The following is a 9,321-nucleotide window of genomic DNA, read 5'->3' on the forward strand; positions in this document are numbered from 1 at the left end:
TGGCGCTTCTGCCCTCTATCCGTTTGGACAGATCCTCCGTCCTCCCAGACAGACCCTTCGTCTGCTGGGACAGACCCTCCATCCTCGACCCTTCATCTCCAGGGACAGATCCTCCATCCCCGAGACAGACCTTTCATTCCTTGACCATCCCTCAGGACAGTCCCCCTGTCACGTTATGCTCTCCTTCCCCAGCCCAGGTCCCTTCATTCATACGCGGTGTGGAAGTTGTTCTGTCCCCACTCTCTGTGTGTCTGTATCCACTTCTAAAGATGTCAGCTGGGTGTGCGAGCCCCAGGCAAATGCCAGGGCCTGGTGGCTTCACTCCCCAAGCCTGGGGATATTTGTAGGGTTTTTTCCTGGCAGCTGCTGCAAGCCCCTCTCTTTATCCTCTGGCATTGAGGCACAGGGGGGATCTGGCGAGTTGGAGGCTGGAGAATCACAGAGTGGTTTCTTCAGGAGCTGTTTGCAGCCCGATGCTGCTACAGCTGGCGATGATATCCTTCATGCCATGCATTTTGGGGGGACTGGGAGGGTTTACGCTCACGGATGTGCTGCCTCTCCCTCCTCTGTGCCCAGCAAGATGCTTTGTTCTCTGAGGAAGAGGCGAGCGGAGCGTTTCGCTCAGCAGTGTGAGGGTGCTTGGGGGATGGCAGGCAGGGAGGTGTTTTCCTGTCAGCTCTGCCAGCCTGAAGACCTGATGCAATAAGTCTTTGTGTGAATAACCCTAATTTAGGCAAGTGGCTGGACTAAAGCCAGTGGGGCTGCAGGACTTGGTGGGCAAACACACCCTTTGGAGCTGGTCACCACAAGGAGGGTGGAACAGGAAATAGAGGTGAGTAGAGAGCTGAGCTTCGGTGACAGAAACATCTCCAAAGGGGCTGGGTCCGTGCTGCTAACTCCCCAGGGTGTGAGCTGCTTTGTAGAAAGGAACTGGGAGGATCCTCATGAGCCTCGAGGACCAGGTTTGAACCTGCTGGCAGTACACCTGAACCTTGCTGGAAAAGCTGGAGTTGCAAGCACAGCCCAGGTGTGCTCAGTTCTGATCCTACTCCCCTGTCACCTGCATCAGTGTCCTCGAGCCAGCCCAGGTACTGGGGCCTGTGATGCCACTGTGCTTTTCTGCAGTCATAAAATTATTTCTTATCAGCCAGAAATAGCCTTCCACTGAAGCCCGTTGGGGGCAGGGAATGGAGAGATGGGAGGAGGAAGGCTGGGAACAAAAGCTCGGGACATGTGGAAAGGAGCTGTTTTGAAGAATGCAGTCAGTGGAGGATGTTTTCCTGTAGTTGCCTTAGGGAAATGCTGCATTTGCTTTGGTTACAGCTGTCCGATAGCCTGGGACATACGTTTTCTGGTGATGTGTGTTTTTCTTTCCCTGTTGTTGCTGCTGGAGCATCCTGACTGGGATAATGTGGAGGGAAGGAGCGAGAGCATCTAGTGAGGCTTCCAAGTGTCCCCAAAATTTCATCTTCTTGTGGTGTAGGCAGCCCCTAGCACCTGACTTGAGTAGACACGCAGTCCTGGAGCTGCTCTCTAAGAGCCAACATGGTCCCCAACCCCCTGGGGACAGAGTTTCCCAGCAGCCTGCCTCCACTGGCACTGTTGGCATGTGCCCCATTGTTCCCAGGACCTGCTTGGTCAGGAACACAGTTTGCATCTCTTGGAGGGGCTGCAGGCACTGCCCTGTAGCAGTGTGAGGGTGGGCAGGGTTGTCCGACTGCTGTGGCGTTTCTCTCTCCCTGCTGCCCCTTGAGCTCTCCAGCTAAAGGGAACTGAGATCCTGCGGAGCAGCGGGTTGTCCTTGGGACATCCTTGCTCCTGGGGTCTGTGCTGCAAACAGCAAGGGACTTCATGCTGGTTGCTGACAAGCTGGTGCAGTTTGTGAAGCCATTGCTTGTCAGGGTTAGACAACTCCAGTGCATGGCCAGTGTGTGCTGTAGGAGGGGGCCCGGGCCCCAGGAACTGGGGATTCCGGTGTGGAAAATCCTCAGCTGCTGGAGCTGAGCTGTGGATGAAGATGCTCTTTGCACTGGGGGGATATATCAGCTGCACAGCCCTCAGCAGTCCTCGATTCTGCTCCTCTTCCAGCAATCCCCCTCCCTCACCCCAAAACAGCAGGATTTTGTGGTGCTGGAGCAGCTGCTAGCTACCCCGTGATTTACCAGTCTGCCCAGTTGTGTACTGGAATTGCATCAGCTTTGTTTGCCTTTTAGCAGTCTCAGTGTGGTGTGTAAAGAGTCTGGGAGGAATAACTTCTCCTGCTCCTCTTACACTTGGTGGAAAGAGTTTCCCACTGACTTCAGTGGAAACCTCTGCCCGGGGGGAGCTGGCCGGAGCCGCTCGCACCACCGTAAATCAGGGCTTGTTCTCCGGGAGTCGTCGGTGTGCTGGGAACATAATTCCGGGTTAATTGATGAAAAGCAATGCTTGCAGCCTCCTGTCTGGGCTCAGAGCTGCCAGGTCTCATAAGGAACTCTTTATGTGAGAACCTTGGCTGGTGTTCAGAGGCAGGGTGGGGGGATAGAAGGAAAGGTGAATTTTCTGGTGTGGTGGAGTAGCCTGGCATTTGAAATAATGCTCCTGGTGGGATGTAAAACCCACAAAACAGTGAGGGGAAAAAAAAAAAGAATTGAACATTTCCCCACCTTTTCAGCCCCTGAAATCTTACAGTTTGTCTTTTAAACCTCCATAAAGTATTTGTTGAGGGACCTGAGTCATTTCTTTTTTTGCTGCTTTGGCTCAGTTTCCTGGCTGCTGGCTTTGCAAGGTTACTTGTTAGGATCATGGGAGCAGGGGAAAAATTAATTCCTAGGAACTCAGGTGAGTTTGGAGATCATAACATTGTTAAAATGCCAGAAAAACAAGTGAGTGTGAAATTCAGCAAGAAGGGCTCCAGTTTTATTTGTCTGCTGCTTTTGCTAAGGCCTTGTGTTTGCGAGCTGTCATATTTTCTGCCTGTAGCCAGCAGGAAAAATCTTGTGTCTAAAATAGTCGCCTTCACCCCAGCCCTGGATTTTCCATCATCACGTGATCCCAGAAGCTGAGGATTTAGGAAGAAACATCAGCTGTCGTGAGGCTGATTTTAAAAATGAGACAAGCTGGGAACACAAGTTTTGCTGTTAAACAAGTCCAGTGCTGTGCAACCATTTAAACCCAGTCTGATATTCCCTCAAGCAGTGTCTAAAGCTGTTGAGAAGGGGTTGAGAATTAGTCAGACGTCATTCTCATAAACCACAGCATTTTTGTGTCGCTGGCACACAATTCTGTCTCAGGGTGAAGCTTCACACATCAAGTGGCAGCATCTCTCTGCTGCAAAGCAGGCCAAAAAAATTAAAATTCTGTGGGAAAATGTTGGATGTTAGTGACGAAAATCTCGTCTGTGAAGGGGAACGGATGGGGGGCTCTGGGTGGTGGGATGGAAGGGAAAGGGGAAGGTGGCTCCAGCCATGGGGACATCAGTGCTCTGCATGACTTGGTGTTGGTGTCCCAGTGCAAATGAGTGTTGCACATAAGTACCCATGAATTAATATTTATCTTATCAGCTTATCTGAAGCTCTGGCTGCTTTAGGGATGACATGGTGCATGGGATGGAGGGACCTGCACAGCTGCCTGCTACTGGGGCTGTTCTGGCTGGCATGAGGTTAGGCTGATGTGCAGTGAGGTCCAAAAGCAGTTAAGGATATTTCTGATCACATAAATGATGATTTTTTCCTTCCCCTCTCACATGTGATAGATGGTGTTGGCTGGGAACAGGAATCCAATTAAGATTCAGAAAGCCAGCATTTTTGTTTTCAATAGCATAGAAAAGTGGTTAATAAGTTAAACAGCCTGTTGTATACACCGTGCATAGTTAGTATGTGGGAGGTTCCCTGTGCACCTGTGAGGGAGCCCTGCTGGCTGTGTGTCCTCTGCAGCCCAGCCACCCTCCCCACAGCCCTGATCCTTCACATTCCATGGGGCCTGCCTTTAATTAAGTCCACTTTTCCCTCCAAATCCAGTTGTGAAACAGATCTATCCCCTCTCCTTGTGACAGCATGCCCAGTTTCATCTGGCTGCTGTAGATGGGGCAGGGAATTTTTAATACTGGAAGTTAAAATATGCCCCAAATCCTGAGAGTGCTCTGTCCCCCCTCCCTGCATCTCCTGGTTTGCTTGTTTGTCCCACCCGGTGCACGTGTCTGACAAGAGCATCGCTGCCCTGGGGAGGTAGGAGATTTGTGTTTGGCGTTTCCCTCTTTGGGACAGAGGCTCCCACGGGTGTTGCCTGTGGCTGCTCCCGCAGGACTGAGCTTCCCACTCACCTGCAGAACGGGCAGCGTCCACTTCTGCCTGGGAACGCAGTGGGTGCAGAGCCCGCACACGAACCTTTTCCTTGGGTCTGCCTTGTAGGGCGGTTGTATGCAGGGTTTGATGTGATCGCCACGATTCACAGCGACATCACGATGTTTTCTGCCCTGAATCACAGATTTCCCTAAACTGAGCCCCAGAGGAAACTCGTAGTCAAGCGAGAACGTGCAATCCTTCTCTGCGCATCTGAGCCAAATGCGTGCGTGCCAGTGGAGACGGGAACGGGGTCGCTCTGTGCGGCTCGGCCCTCGCTGTGTGTCCTGAACGGAGGGGGCTGCTACGCTCTCACCTCGCCCTGCTCCTTATTTCCCCTTTCTGCTGTGTGAGCAGCACGCCTGGCAGGCACACATGGGTCTGGTGCATGGTGCGGGACGGCAGCAAGGCTGGGTTCTGCCTCCCGCACAGGCACCCCGGTGCAGTTGGCTGGTAGCAGCCGTCAGAGCCCCTCTGTTTTCTCTCCGGTTTTGAGGAAGGACTTTTTCCTGTGTTTTTGTTGGGGTTTTTTTCCCCACGTTGTGGTTTTCTGAGCACACTCCCTGAACGCGCCCAGCCCCTGCAGCTGCTCCCGGCCCGTGTCACCAATGGTGCTGCCTCCGTGCCCGCGTCACCGCGGGGTGTGCAGGAGCGGGTTTTGCTTTCGTTTGCCAGCCCGGAGCCCTGGGCCCTGTGACGACGGCTGAGGATTGCAGAAACACCCTGAGAGCTCAGTGGCTCCGCTCTCTTCGGAGCACTTGTGTCTCCTGCTCTTGGGGCTCGTGATTTCTCGCCGGTAAGTGGGTTTAGATACTCTGGGGGACATCTTCAGACTTCATCTGTAGAGGGTTGGAGAACAAATTTGATCTTTGCTCCCCGGTGACAGGGCAGGCTCTGCCCGAAGCTGCCTCCATGCTGGCAGCACATAAAGGTGTTCGGTGTTCCTCTCACATCCCTGGCTTGCTGAGATTTCTGCTTTTGGTGTCTCTGTGGGTGTGTGCCCCTCTGAGGACCTGGGTCCATCCTCTGGTCCTGGAGCAGTGGCCAGGCAGCGGCCATGCCCCTGCTGCTGCAGAGAGACCGTCTTTCACCCCACAGGGATGCTGGCACAGGGGCTTTTGCCTTTCCCGGTGCCCTCCAGCAGCTCACCTGAGCTACAGGATGGCTGCTCGGGACAGAGCAGTCCCAGGTCCTTCCAGTTCCTGCTCAGATGGGAAAGCAGTCAGGGTGGCAAGTTTGATTGTCACAGGAGGACCCTTAGAATCGTCATCAAGGCTGTGAGGTGGCTGTGAGGGGAGCAGGGATGCAGGGCAGGGGGGAGACTGTGTGGAGGAGTCACTCCTACCCTGCGGACCCTTCAGTGTGAGCCAGGCTCTTCGGTAATGCCACTGCCTCCTGGAGTCCAGCAGCTGCTGTGCCATGCGTGGGGATGGCAGAGAGGCTGCTGGAGTTGGTGGATTCATGCTTGACATCAGCAGTGGCTGTCTCAGCTCTGTATTGGGTACGGGAAAGTGCTTTGCAGTTGCTTTTCAGGTGATGATAATTTCAAAATGAGACGAGCCACTTTGGGGGCACTCCAGCTCTGGTGCCACAGGGTTTGCCTTGGAGTTTTCTTGCGATTTGTGACTCCCAGGGCACCTTGAGTGACTTCTCAGAGCTCTGCTGATCATCACCCCCTGGAGAAGCTTTGCTGGGTGCTGCCCATGTGCCAGTTGGTGCAGACACTTGGAGTTTCAGCAAGATGGGCACTGCCCTCACTGGCACCAAACCTGCAAAGGTGGGTGAGAGCTTTTCTGGGGACAGCAGCAGTCTTGAGAGGAGTTGGCCCTGTCGGTGGAGACAGCCCAAGCATGACATGGAGAAGCAGCCGCTGTCACACCAGTGGCCACTAGCCCTTGAGAGGGATTTTTGCAGCGCTGGTGTAAAAAGCCCAGCTGTTGGCACAAGCAGCATTGTCTATTGTAGCCCATTAGGGACAGGTTCCATCAGGAAGGGTTCATTAGAGAAATCACTTAATTAGGTTGTCCTGAAACACTTTGTCCTTCTGTATCAGGTGCCAGAGTGTCTCAGTACAGTCCCCTTGGCTTCCAGCAGGCAGGACTGTGGGTCTTGTGCATCAGGCTGGAAACAAGAGCCCTGCCTGGGCATCTCCCTCTGCCGGGTTTACCCCAAATCTCTGTGAATTTGGGAGCGTTTGAGTTCAGTCCCAGCTGTGCTGCCTATGCTGGGATGCTCAGAGGCAGTTTTCAGCCTTTCCCTGCCTCGTGGGAGAGATAGGGATTCTCTGATGGTAGCAGGTACCCAAGGAACATCTACAGGGATGTACCAAGCATCCCCTTTCTGCCTCCCAGCCTGCTCACCTGGGGCAGAGGCACTTGCTGGGGTACCGGCAGCAAGGTGCTGTGTACATGACTAATTGCAGGTGTGTGCAGAAGGTAATGAGGCTGCTAAAAGAACCAGGTGCAAGCTGTGAATCCACTGAGTTGCCCGGGTGGGACTGAGAGACAAACATTTTTGCTTTGCAGAAGGATTCTGGAGATTACTCTGTTTGTTGGCAGGAGAGAGCAAAGTGGCCACTGTGAGTTGCAGTGGTGTGGGGCGCTGCCTCAGGCTTCCACTGCAGTTCATCCTGACTTTTCCTGGCATCTCCAGCTCCATATGTCCTGTGTTTCAGCTTTTCTTCTGCTCTGGGCAATGAGCTTCTGTATCCTCACACTCCTCTCCTGCTTCAGTCTTCTGACAACCTGTTTTCACCTGCTCCTAGTCCTCCCTCGGTACCGCTGCTCTGCCTCTGTGTCTCCCCTGCCTGTGAGCTCAGATATGTGATTTATAACAACCCCAATTTACCTGTTCCATACTCCTCTCTCATTTTCACGTTCCTGAAAGGAATTTTGCTTCCACAATTGCAGTAGGCTGTAGTGGGACAGCCTTAGTGGGGAAACAGTCACAGGTGACTTTTGTGGGCTATTACAGAAGCCATGGATCATGCCAAAGAAGGAACTCCTGTTCCCTGGGACAGACACAGCAGGATCTTGCATGGTATCACTGCTGGGTGTCGGTACTTCCGGGGCTGTTTCAAATATGCCTGGAATTGGCTATGAAAAGAAATGATTTCTTTCATGAGAGAAGACCGCTGAATTTAGGGCACTATTAAGATTTTAAAAAAACCCAAAATGTTTCACATAAAGCACAGCTTTATTTTTTCCCCTCTGTTTTTTCTTGTTTATGCTTAAAACAGAGCTTTAGCATGACCCAAGGAACTGCTGCTCATGAGGCTGCTCTTCTGCAGAGGGAAAGGGGACCTCTTCAGTCACAAGTCAATTTGCAAAACAGATATCTCCTTCCCCTCCTTCCCTTTTGGATAAGAGAGGAAGTAAAGGTCCGAGGTTTTTCTGCTGACCTTTTTTACACTTTGTAAAAGTGCTTTGGCAATCTGCTGTAGTGCTGGGGTACCATGGGATGAGACTCTGCTCTGGGACTGCTAGATGTTCTTAGGGTTCTTAGGTTCCTCAGGGTAGCCCCAGGGCTTGTGTGCACCCCCAGCCAGCAAAACCCTGCTCTGTGGGATGTTGTGGACATGGAACAGCTTGGAAATGACCAAGCCATGGAGGAAAAAGTACTTGAAAGTTATAAACACAAAGATGTTCTGTTCAGAAGGTCCTGGAAACTGGAGCCCAAACAGGCTTTGGTGACTTTGTCCCTCCATTCTGGTCCTGCTCTTGTGACACCTCTTGATAGCAGGGGTGACCATGGGGCAGTCAAACCTTCAGGTGTGTCCCTGAGACCTCTCATTGGTAACCTGGCCGTGTTTTGGTGGGTGAGCACGTGTCTGGGTGCTCGGCACGGAGCCGGCAGCTGGGATAGTACATCAGGAGAATATTTGGCTGCAGACGCTGAGCAAGTCACAGGACTTTGTTAAGGGCAGTGACTGTGGGGAGAGGAGAACAAAAATGGGAGGAGAGACTGGAATACAGATGATGGCGTGCTGACTCTTTTGGTGCCAGCTCAAATACCCCCTGAATTTAAAGCTTTTGTGGGGTGTTAGAATGGTGATGGCTCGCTCATGGTACCTCAGATGTGAGGCCTCTGAGCTGGGGGGATCCGTGGCTGCTGCTGAGGCAGCAAGGGCTGAACCCACACGTGGCCCTGTGGAAGGTGCTGGATCCATGCAGGTGCAGCAGGAGGATGGTGCTGGATCTGTGCCAGTGCAGTGGCAGGAGATGTGGCTTTCCAGTGTTTGCTCTGGCTGGTGCTGGCCATCTCCTCATCCCAGTGCCTGTCATGACCGTGCGCACCCTGGGGAGCCGGACAGTCTGAGCTCAGGGGCTGGAGCATGGGTGACGTGCTGTACACCAAGAGGATGTTTTGGTGTCTGCCAGCCCTGGGAAAAAAGGTTTTTCCACTGAGTCACTTGCTGCCTCTGCTTTTTATGAGACAGCACTGAGATCTGGGGGAAGGGGAGATGGAAAAACCCAGCCCAGATCTCCCTGCTCGGGCAGGACCAGGCCCATGCCAGCACAGCTGCCCCGTGTTTGCTTTTCAGAGGGAGCAGCAGACAGACAGCAGCATAAATAGAACAGGCTTGGCTATTTTAAGACATTGATTACATGATCTGTGCATTAAAGAAAAATAATTAAGTAAAATCTTCACTTCAGCTGCAGCTGGCAACATGGGCTTGGGTAGAGCAGAGGCAGGGGCAGGCACCTTGGAGTTGGTCCCCCAGCCACAGTGGATGAGCCATGAGGACTTTTACTTCTCCATGTGTTCCTCCTTGATGCTGTGGTACATGGAAGGTTGTCCCCATGTGCCACCGTTTTGGTGTCACACTGGCACCGTTCTGGCGTTGTGCTGCTGTGCGCAGGGAGTGATGGCACGAGACAGGCTTGGGCCAGGCAAGGGGGAGCCACACTTGGGAAAGGGACTGTTTTGGTGATGTACAGGAGTGTGTGCAGCCAGGGATGGGGATTTCTTTCTTCTGGAGAAGTTTCTGGGTTTTTTGGGA

General features: G+C 52.9%; 1 protein-coding gene across 1 annotated transcript in view; it reads left to right on the forward strand.

Annotated features, from left to right (window-relative positions):
• Window positions 1-4,977: 4,977 nt before the first annotated feature.
• The window catches only part of CPNE2 (copine 2), a 39,560-nt gene continuing 35,216 nt past the window's right edge, over window positions 4,978-9,321 (forward strand). Inside the window, exon 1 of the mRNA XM_008638722.2 lies at window positions 4,978-5,115. The gene's annotated coding sequence lies outside the window, so the exon portion shown is untranslated. The remainder of the gene's footprint in view (window positions 5,116-9,321) is intronic.

Source organism: Corvus brachyrhynchos, unplaced genomic scaffold, assembly GCF_000691975.1.
Source record: "Corvus brachyrhynchos isolate BGI_N302 unplaced genomic scaffold, ASM69197v1 scaffold26, whole genome shotgun sequence".
In the NCBI taxonomy this organism is placed as follows: domain Eukaryota; kingdom Metazoa; phylum Chordata; class Aves; order Passeriformes; family Corvidae; genus Corvus; species Corvus brachyrhynchos.